Source organism: Ochotona princeps, chromosome 3 (assembly GCF_030435755.1).
Source record: "Ochotona princeps isolate mOchPri1 chromosome 3, mOchPri1.hap1, whole genome shotgun sequence".
Lineage (NCBI taxonomy): Eukaryota > Metazoa > Chordata > Mammalia > Lagomorpha > Ochotonidae > Ochotona > Ochotona princeps.
The window spans coordinates 10,210,295-10,221,987 of NC_080834.1; the positions used below are offsets into that span (position 1 = coordinate 10,210,295).

Below are 11,693 nucleotides of genomic sequence, written 5' to 3' on the forward strand. Positions count from 1 at the left end.
ATGTGTATGTGTGACATTTCTGTTGTATGCAAGTTCAGGGAGGACATTCTGTATCAATCCAGTGATATGTTCACACTCACCAGTACTAGGTAATGCCAAACAACTTTCTGAATAACTGGACCAATTTATGTTCTAACCAGCAATGTATGAGACATAGCATACTATTAGACTCTTTAATTTTAGCTTCTGGTGAAAAATAGGCATTTACTATCATTTTAATTTGTATGCCTACCCAATGGGTTTGGACAAATAAGGAGCAAGTGAATACATTTTCTGTCTTAGGCTTCACTTCTCTTGATGCCTTTCCTATCCATCAGTGTGGATTCATCAATTCATTCTGCATCACAAATTACACAAAACAGAGTGACTTAAAACACTAAACATTTATTGTCTCACACACCCATTTGTGTAGGTCAGGAATCTGGGTGTGCCTTCACTGGACAGTTCTGGCTCAGTCTCCTGAGATTGCATCAAGTTGTCTGCCAGGGATACAGTCAACAAGAGGCTTACCCAAAGCCACAGCGTTCACTTCTAAGGTATTCAATGTACGTGTCTGCAGGTCAACACTGGCTGTTGGCAGGAGGCCTCGGTGCCTGGCCACAGAACACCTCCACGGGGCTGTCCTGACCATTCTCATGATGTATCTACTGATTTCCGCAAAGTGAACTAAGTATCTCATGATCTGGCCTTGGAAATCATGTCTGGTGTGTTCTCTCTCTCTCTCTCTCTCTCTCTCTCTCTCTCTTTTAATGAAAGGTAGACTTACAGAGATAAGGAGACAGAGAGGAAGATCTTCTGTCTGTTGATTCACTTTCCAAGTAGCTGCAACAGCCAGAGATGAGCCCATCCAAAGCCAAGAGCCAGGAGATTCTTCCATGTCTCCCACATGGGCACTGCATCCCAAGACTTTGGACTGTGCTCTACTGCTTCCCCAGGCCACTAGCAGGGAGCTGGATGGAAAGCGGAGCAGACAAGATACAAACCCGCACCCTAATGGGATCCCAGTGGATACAAGGCAAGGATTTAGCCACTAGGTCATCATGCCAGGTCCTGGCATATTCTATTTATTCTGAAAGATGCCCCAAGCACAACTCACAAAGAAGAGGGGATTAAGTTCCATTTGTTATTTTCTCTTAAGATGTATTTACTTGGAAGGCAGAGTTATTAGGGGAGGAGGGGAGTAGAGGCAGAGTGGAGAGACAGAGATCTTCCATCTGCTGCTTCCCTCCCTAAATGGCCACAACAACTGGAGTTGGGTAATGGTAGGTGCAAGGGCCCAAGCACTTGGGCCATCTCCTGCTGCTTTCTCAGGTATATCAACAGGGAGCTGGATCAGAAGTAGAGAAACCAGGACTTGAACTAGTGCCAACAAGGAATACTGGCATGGCAGGTGACAACTTTACCTGATACACAATAGTGCCAGCCTCAAAAGTTCCTTTTATTTTAAGGATAGAGCACCAAAGAATTTGTGAATAGGCTTTTTAAAAGATCTGTTTTATGTATTTGGAATGCAGAGTGACAGAGAGAGGGAAAAACAGAAAAAATACAGAAAGATTTCCATCAGAAGGCTCACCCCTAAGGGAGCCACGATGGCCAGGGCTGTGCCAGGACAAAAACAGGAGTCAGGACTCCGTCCTGGTTTCCCACGCGGGTGCAGGATCCCAAGCACTTGGACCATCTTCCAGTGTTTTCCCAGACATACTAGCATGGAGCTGAATCAGAAGCAGAGCAGCCAAGACTTAGCTAGCATTCCAGGAAGACTGGCATCACCAGGAACAGCCAAACTCGCTGTGCGCCAACAGCCAGCTATGCACAGGCTTGACAGCCTCGAGACGACACGATTAGAAATCTGGGTCTGTCAAGATGGTGCCACAGAAAGACAAAAGAGCCAACAAGTTAACCTGGAGATCTCATTTGGACTTCACTCATCCTGAGGAAGACGGTATTTTTGATTTTGGAAATTTTAAACAACTTCTCCAGGAGAAGGTTAAAGTCAAAGGGAAAGCTGGACGGCTCGGGAATGTTGCTCACATTGAACTCTTCAAGATTAAAGTCACAATTGTTTCTGAGAAACAGAAAAAGGTATTGGAAATGCCTCGCTAAAAAACACCTTAAGAAGAACACTCTTCATGACTGATTCGTGCGGTTGCATCTGACAAGGAGACTGGGTCAGATTCTGAGGATTAAGACGGGCCTCTCCTGATTTCTATACTCATGAAGTATGCACTAAAAAGAAGCATCCAGAAAGAGATTTTTAACTTTAATGGCCAATGAAAAAAATTATACTCTTAAGAGAAAAGTCATGTGACGCTTCATCATGTAGCAAATACCAAAGTCATTATTTCAGGCATCAGTAGTTTAATTTTACTTTAGCAATTTTAAGGTTACTGAGTGAGAGTTTGACAAGTGAGAGTAGCTTCTCAAAAATGTACTTAATTTTTATGAAAGAAATCCTAATAATTCTACACTGTAAAGACTTGTCAAAAAACAACCTTGACCAACTTATCAAAGATTAACAGCATCAATAAGAAGAAATGCCAATATTATATGACTTTCAGCATAAAGGCACTGAGAATACGTAACATCACTTCTGTTGTACTGAGCCAAGAATGTCTGACTCCCTCCTGAACAAACCTAAGAGAGGAGAAGCTCACATTGGTGCGTAGTCTACAAATGATCCAGGTGGTACTCTTCAACAACATTCACAAAGACAAGAGAGGGTTGAGATGTCACTCCAGATTAAATAAGACGAATGGGGCAAGATGCCTGAACGCGAAACCCGACTTTGGACCAGAAAATGGGTAGTAACCAGATAATCAGTGAAATCTGAGCAAGGTTGCTAGGTTAGTTGAAAATGTTGTACCGATGTTCTTGCTTTGATTTTTAAACTTGCGCTGCAATTCTATCAAATGCCAACCTTTGAGGAAGCTGAAAGCAGAAAGTACAAGAATTCATCGGGCCCGGCGTGTTGGCGTAGTGGTTAGGGTCCTCACCTTGAACGCACCGGGATCCCATATGGGCGCCAGTTCTAATTCCGGCAGCTCCACTTCCCATCCAGCTCCCTGCCTGTGGCCTGGGAAAGCAGTTGAGGACGTCCTAATGCTTGGGACCCTGCACCCGCGTGGGAGACCCGGAAGAGGTTCCTGGCTCCTGGCTTTGGATTGGCGCAACACCAGCAGTTGCAGCCGCTTGGGGAGTGAATCATTCGACAGAAGATCCTCCGGCCCCACACAACGCACCCGGATCAGGAGGCAGGGACTATTGGGACCATCTCGGAGGTCAACAATCTCAGTAGAGACTCATTCAAAGTCTGAATGAATGAATGAATGAATGATGCCCTCCAGACCATATCCCAAAGCACATAAGGACAAATAACCATTAGGATCTCATCTCATTGCAGACACTGATTAGAGTCACAAAACCCTCAAGAAACCCCTGTTCATTTTCTCCCTGCTCTTTTATCCAGGCATCTTCATCATTTTTTAGGAAATAAACTCAGACTGGGGACCTGAGGCCACTGAAGGGGTCTGATGACTGAGAGTAATCAGACTTCATGGCCATGGGGTTATGTGAGTTTTAAAAGGGCTTACTTGCTGGGCTCTGTTGAGCCCCACTGCCTTAGTAAAGAGAGGTTCCAGTGCCTGGGGGATGGCCACCTCAAAGCATGACAACTTGATAAGATGCTTAGTTTTCTAATTTTAGAATGACTCATACTTTCCCAGTGCATCCTATTCTCTGATAGGCAGGCAGAACAAATAATCAACCGACTTTGCAGATTCTTACAGAAGACTCTCATAAAACTTAATGGCTGTGTACCCTGGAGCAGGATCCATGGCTTGCTGCCTTCATCTTCTCATTTTGTCTCAGAGTTCCCTGTCTGGACTGTCTTTTGCCTAACTTCCAATTTCAACTTATTGTAATTCTACCAGTTATAGTTCCAGCCAAGTCTCTCCTCCTTCAAGATTCTGTGATCACTCCCTGGGGAGTTCTCCTTTCCTTACTGGAAAAACCCTCTCTCACAATTTGTTTCACTCTTGGGGTATTTGACATTCTTAAGCCTGTAAGCACATGCAAGTTATATCGCATGTATTTTTGTCCTCTACCTCCCCAAAATAAATATTTCCTACATGAAACAATGGATACATTTGATTCGTTTTAATAGAGTGTAAGTTCAAATGAACCACAGGGGCTTTTTATTCCTTAAAACTCTGGGGTAAAGACTTTTATCATATTGAAATTGTTTTTCAATCTGCTTTTTAATCTGTTTCTGCTTTTCACTGTAATCTCAAATTTTTAAAACTAGTACACTTTTGAAGACAGCATGCCCATACTATGAAATTAACAGTTTACACATGGGCAGTGTTGATACATTTCCTCTTTAACAAAATGAAATTCACTAATCACATGCATTTCTCAAGCCCTTTGAAAATGTGTGTCATATTTATGGGTGGCTACATTCCAGAGAATTGAGCACGTACTACAGAGAGAGAAGCTTAGGGGTGGAGAGGAAACTTACAAAGCAAGAGGCCTGAGCTTGTGTGAGGTTTTGTGCTAAAGAAAAGAGGAAGGAGGAATGCAGTTTGAAGATACTGCGGAGAATGGGAAGAGATGGGAAATTGGAGAGAGAGAAGTCTGACCACACTTAGGAGGTCACCCAGAATCCACAAATAGAGGGTGCTCCCATGGGAGGGTGACTGTTGAGATCCAGGTCTTCTAGCGTCTTTCTACCCTTTGGTGATGCCCAGACCAAGGCAGAAGTGCTGAGACAGCAGTCCCTACCAATTTTACCTTCTGCCACCAGAATGGGAGCTGTAGCTTGGGGTTTTTGAGAAGTGGTATGGTATGTAGAGTCTGATGAACCTGCAAGACTCCTGGCTCAGTCACTTCCAAGCTGGCAACTTACCTGAAATACCTTTGCCCATCTACAAATTGGGATTAATAATAGCTGCCACACAAGACTACTGTGAGGAAGACCTACCAGTTGGTATTCAGTAAACAACCACCATTGAAAAAACTGTAGTGTGGTGCTTCAAAGCATAGGATCTGGTTCTAGCCGCGGGCGGGCAGGGGAGGGGTGGGGGGCTGGATCCTTGCTTTGTAACCTACTCTGCATGTGACTTTCACTGGGCCTCATTTTGCTTATCTGTCCGATGGAGATAATAACAGCACAGTTTCTGTCTCACAGAGTTGATGCAAGGATACAATGGTTGTAATTTACAGCATGTCACGTAAGCAGCATTCAGTAGTTGGAAGTAGTAAGAATAGTAATTGTTTTGTTGTTGTTACAAAACATGCAGGAGACAGAGGTAAGAATGTGCTCTGGGGGTTGGGGAGGGAACTGTCTGGGCTCAGATCCCGGCTTCCCTCTCCATCAGCAGGCAGATCGCATAGCTCCGTTCCCTCATCTATGCATTGGGATAGTAACAGTAGTTACTATGATTGAATGAATTCATAGATATATATATATATTACAACACTGGTGTTCAGTAGATAATAAATGTTAGCCCTTCTTATCATAAATTCCAATGGCCATAACTGACTTTTAAGGCATTTCTGAAGGGAATATTTTACACAACTATTTAAACTTAAAGCTTGTGTATTCTGTAGCGGTGAAGCCAGGCTACCAGATCCCTTGGAAATCAGCCAGGCTAAAGCCACAACCGGTTTTCAACTGGGTCCCAGCTGACCATCCCTGCAGTGTCGATGTGTATAGCAGATGAAGAACTGCATTTTAAAAATTATACCTTCTAGGGACGGACTTTGCAAAGTTCTCAGGAAAATAGCATGCTGCCGTTAGAAGGTTGTTATCACTGTCTCAGTTCTCACCCAACACCTTAATGACCGGTCCCACCCAAAGAAAAGAAACTTCATAACCGGGTACACTGGCAAATCTTCCCATATGCCTCTGAGCAGGGCTTCCGACAACACATTAAGGCTAACCGCTTCAAATCACATTTTTACTTGGCTCTTTGGCTGGACTGCCACAACAGCACAAGTTGTTCGGTCAGATACCGGAAAGGCTTATAGTCCAGGAAACTTTTTTTTTTCCCTTGCCTTCAGCCAATAAGCTTGTTGCACGGTGATGTCACCCCACAGTTATGCAATATGACTTAACTGTTGGATAGGTGACAGGAATTCCACTCACACCAAGATCACAATGAAACTGCTTAGCTGCTAAATTGGTCATATTGTACATTACACATCAGTCACTTTCAAGCAGTGATTAACTCCCAAACGGCACTGCTGTCTGGGTGGGGAAGTCAGGGCTCCATCACTCATACTGTAAGTGATCACTTCCAGTTATTCCAGTTTCAGAGAAACACAAAGGTGGTTAGGAAACTCGACAATATCACAGGTCTTTTGAAAAACAAGCACTTTACTCTTTATGGGGAAATTTACAGCCAATTTCCTTGACTGTCTTCTAAAATTAGTCAGTATCATCTCTTGATGGTTTTCCCAACCCAAATGGGGTAAGAATACAGGCTCATTCCTCAAGGACACCAAGGATTATCTAGTGTTTCATTTTCTCACACAAACTGGCCTCCATCGTACAATTCAACTACAATGGAATGAGGGCCCCTTAATCAGTCAAAAACCACAATGAGGGCGATACTGCTTATGCCACGGTACCAGTTGTTACAATAATTCTTATTCTTTTTCTAGTTCTAACACCTATGAGGCAAAGAAGAAAAGCACAAAAAAACAAGGAAGGATGACACAATCCCACCCTACTTCCAAACAACCACAGCTAAAATTTTCTTGCCATTTCTTCTGGTCCCCAAAAAACCCAGTGAACACAATAGCATAAGGAGCTCAGTGCAGTGGTTGCTCAGCCGGAAACACTGGCATCATTCCCTCCCTACCCCTCCAGCAGCATTCAGCTCCAGGTAATGCAAGCTGTCTGCCCACAAAGGAGGAATGTAGCAGGGGCCGCAGAGATCGGAATGTGGGCTGGAGATGGTGCCAGGGGTTATCAGAGCACACCAGGGGAATCCCAGAGCAGCGCTACTCCTACAAAAAAGGGTCCAGTCAGTGACAGCAGATCTGACAAGCTACCCAGGCAAGTTGAGAGTTAACATTTAAAGATTCCAGAGCAACGTGACAGAGGGATTATAAGAGGTTGAAACTAATGGTTTCTAAACTTGGGCTTGTCCTTTTCTGCATTTATTTTTAAATTTTATTTATTTTTATTTTCAAAAATATCAGACTATGATGGATTCAACATGATATGAAAGTCCTCTGTTATTGTAAGTCTGAGAGACTTCACAGCTTGATTAAATGCAGGCTGATCCACCATCCTCATTGCGCTAGAACTGGGCAAGCTCCAGGCAAACCAGAGGAACTGGTCACCTGAAAAGTGTTCATTTCCAAGAAACAAATATCTTTATAATAGGTTAGACGAAAGGAAAGCAATCATCCAAGAAATGACACAAGAAAATTGATATGAACCAAAGAGAAGTTTCAGTCCTCAGGACAAGAAGTTTCGCCAATGGAAAAGCAAAATCATTAATAGCTATAGTGTGATACATTTTCTAAATTCCAAAGATCAAGACAAAAATGAAAATCACACACACAGAGCAAATCGAGTTCAACAACAAAAATAATCATACAGTGGATCACAATATTTAACAAAGGAGATGCTTGCTTTCATCATGTTAATAGAAAAGCAAAACTTATGAAAGAATTGTTTTATGTATGTATTCATACAACAATGAGAATAACAAAATGAAAATTTGGGGCCCAGTGCCACGACCCAGCAGCTAAAGTCCTCACCTTGAACGCACCGGGATCCCATATGGGCGCCAGTTCTAATCCTGGCAGCCCCACTTCCCATCCAGCTCCCTGCTTGTGGCCTGGGAAAGCAGTTGAGGACAGCCCAAGGCCTTGGGACCCTGCACCCGTGTGGGAGACCCGGAAGAGCTCCCGGCTCCTGGCTTTAGATTGACTCAGCGCCAGCCAGTGTGACTGCTTGGCAAGTGAATCATCCTATGTAAGATCTTCCTCTCTGTCTCTCCTCCTCTTTGTATATCTGACTTTGCAATAAAAATAAATAAATCTTTTTAAAAAATGAAAATTTGAAAAATAAAAAAATAGGAAATGGAAAATAAGGACATATTAATATTGAGCATTAAATGTGTTCTTAGCATCAAATTTGGCTTTCAGGTTCCTGGTTGGGAATAAAGAGGTTAGTAATCGCAGTGAGTAATATCACTGAATTACAATAAAGGAGGAAGCATGTAGGTTCCTTGGCAAGACATGCTTTTCTGACTCTGAATTCTAAACCAATTTTCTCACAGATTTAATGCTGGGGGCCTCGAGCGGTGTGGTAGACACTGCCCTGGATACCATTTGTATGTGATTTGTAGGATGATTTTTCACATACCTGAATCTGATAGGGATCTTTAAAACAGCGAAAACTTTCAAGATGGATAAATACATTCTAGCCCCAGACCTTGTCTGATTCCAGGGCAGATGACCCTGGAGACGCATCTGTGCAGTGGGTCATGTTGAGTGTTTGCTGCATATTGTTTCTCTCAGCCAGGTTCATGCAATAATAAGAGATAATCCAAAGTTCATAATGTGTGAAAAGCAGGTTATTCGGATGCTGTTTACTGTTGGTGGAAGGTACATAAAACTCGTCCTTTTGACACAGAGGATGAAGACGCCATTTGTACTGGAGTGCCTGGGTTTGAGTCTGACTCTTCTCCCAAATTCAACTTCCTGCCTGAGAAGCAACAAGTTATGCCTCAAGTTTTGGAGTCCCTGACATCCATGTGAGACCTGGATTGAGTTTCGGCCTTTCCCAGACCCCACTGTTGCAAGCATTTGAGAAATGAACCAGCATATGGAAGCTCATTCTCTGTCTTTCAGCCCTTCAAATAAAAAAACTTCAAAACAAAAGCAAAAAATACAAAAAGAAATTAAAAACTTCAGTTTCTAAGGAAATACAATTAGGCAGGCTTTCAGCATTGATAATAGCAATGGAAATCAAATTTGTGTGATACTAGGCTATTATGTTTCAAATAATAAATATTATTTTAGTAAATATAAATAAAATTTCACATTCTGATTAGTTTTGCCCTTCTGACATCCTCAATAAATTTAGTGAATATTATAACATTTATTGATGCCAATGGGTTCATCAGGATTTTATTAGCAAGTCCTAATAACCATAAGGCAGAAAAATTTCTTTGATATTGAATTTACTTAGATAAGCATGAGTCAGTTTGTAAATAAAGTATGTACAATGTGATCCCCTTTTGTAAATCTCGATTTGCTCAACATCTATTAAAATATATTAAATATATTAAAGCATTGGGGTTAGCACTGTGGTAAGTTAATCCTCCGCCTTCAATTGTCAGCATCTCATAGGGTACTGCTTTTTGTCCCACCTGTTCCACTTCCCATACAGCTCCCTGCTTATGGCCTGGAAAGTAGCAAAGCATGGCCCAGGTCCTTGGGACCCTTTGGGAGACCTGTCAGAAGCTCCTGGCTCCTGGCTTCGGATTGGCTCAGCTCCGACCACTGTGGCCACTTGGGGAGCAAACCAGCCGCTGGAAGATCTTTCTCTGTCTCTCCTTTTTGTAAATCTGCCTTTAAAAAAAAATCAATAGATCAGGCCCGGCAGCGTGGCCTAGTGGCTAAAGTCCTCGCCTTGAAAGCCCCGGGATCCCATATGGGCGCCGGTTCTAATCCCAGCAGCTCCACTTCCCATCCAGCTCCCTGCTTGTGGCCTGGGAAAGCAGTTGAGGACGGCCCAAAACATTGGGACCCTGCACCCGCGTGGGAGACCCGGAAGAGGTTCCAGGTTCCCGGCATCGGATCGGCGAGCATCGGCCCGTTGCGGCTCACTTGGGGAGTGAAACATCGGACGGAAGATCTTCCTCTCTGTCTCTCCTCCTCCTCTCTGTATATCCGGCTTTCCAATAATAATAAAATCTTAAAAAAAAAAAATCAATAGATCTTTAATACAGAAATGTATCAGCATAGAAAAAAGCATGAAAGACATACATAAAAATGTGCATCCTAGTTATTTCTGGGTGACAGGAGTTGATGACTCTTCCTTTTTTTTACTTGCTCACTTTTTTCTTTAAGGTTTATTTATTCATTTGAAAAGCAAAGTTGGGCCCAGTGCCACGGCCTAGTGGCTAAAGTCCTCTTCTTAAACGCACCAGAATCCCATATGGGTGCCAGTTCTAATCCTGGTGGCCCTGCTTCCCATCCAGCTCCCTGCTTGTGGCCTGGGAAAGCAGTCGAGGAAGCGCCCAAAGCCTTGGGATCCTGCACCCATGTAGCAGATCCGGAAGAACTCCTGGCTCCTGGTTTCGGATCGGCTCAGCACTTGCCATTGTGGTCTCTTGGGGAGTGAATCATTGGATGGAAGCTATTTCTCTCTGTCTCTCCTCCTCTCTGTACATCTGCCTTTCCAATAAAAATAAATAAATTAGAAAGAAGAGAAAGAGAGAGAGAGAAAGAAAGAAAGAAAGAAAGAAAGAAAGAAAGAAAGAAAGAAAGAAAGAAAGAAAGGAAGGAAGGAAGAAAGAAAGAAAGAAAGAAAGCAGTTACAGAGGGAGAAGGACCTAAACAACCTTAGTGGCCAGAGCTAGACCAGGCTAAAGTCAGGAGTTCTGCCAGGTCTGCCCCAGGGGTCCAAGAGCCTCTACACTTAGGCCATCCTCTGCTGCCTTCCCAGACAATTAGCAGGGAGCTGGATGGAAAGTGGTTCAGCCAGGACTTGAACTGGCACCTATATGGGATACTTGCACCATACCTTGTTCATGTTTTTCCGTGCAAATAAACTTACTATCTTCATAAGAAGAATAACAACAGTATTATTATTTTACTTAAACACATGTAGGGGATAGGAGAAAGAATGTTTCTATACTTAAACTGAATAAGCCAGGTAACTAGACTGGCTCCCATCTCATAGCTATCCATTAATAACTTGCATGAATAATTTTAGGATTGAATGGCTTTATACAGAATATAATTTGAGGGGACCCACACAGTAATATAGTGGCTAAAGTCCTGGCCTTCCTTGTGCCGGGATCCCGTATGGGCGCCGGTTCTAATCCCAACAGCTCCACTTCCCATCCAACTTCCTGCTTGTGGCCTGGGAAAGCAGTTGAGGACAGCCCAAAGCCTTGGGACCCTGCACCCCCATGGGACACCCAGAAGAAGCTCTTGGCTCTTGATGTCAAATCAGCTCACCTCCAGCCGTGTGGCCACTTGGAGAGTGAATCAGCAGACGGAAGATCTTCCTCTCTGACTTTCCAATAAAAACAAACAAATTAAAAAAAAAAAAACATAATTTGGGTTAGCGACAAACTCCAACTATGTCATTTTAGAGCTGTATGACTTTGGGCCAATTTTTAATTGTCTGACTCTTGACTACTTCTCTGTCAAACAAACAAAAATTGAAACTAATGCTCAATTAGTATGTTTACCCTGTTCCTAAAAGAGCTTGTTCTGCTTTTGCAAGTGTTCGTTCTCTTTCCTAGCGTAGTTTTAAATAAGCCTGATGTTCATCTAATTAAAATGATGTGCCTTTCGTATTTTAATCCTTATTTCAGATTCTTGTTCCACACAGAAATGAGAATTCCAAGCAGAGATAAATGCAAAGGAGCAGCAAGTAAGAAGCTTTATTTGAAAGGTGAGCCAATGCGCATGCATTCATGTGCAAATGTAGGCCA

At 43.0% G+C, this 11,693-nt stretch overlaps 1 pseudogene; it reads left to right on the forward strand.

The window, feature by feature from the left end:
- The first annotated feature begins 1,863 nt into the window (after positions 1-1,863).
- LOC131479776 (large ribosomal subunit protein eL22-like 1) lies at positions 1,864-8,778 on the forward strand (annotated as a pseudogene).
- The last annotated feature ends 2,915 nt before the right edge of the window (positions 8,779-11,693 follow it).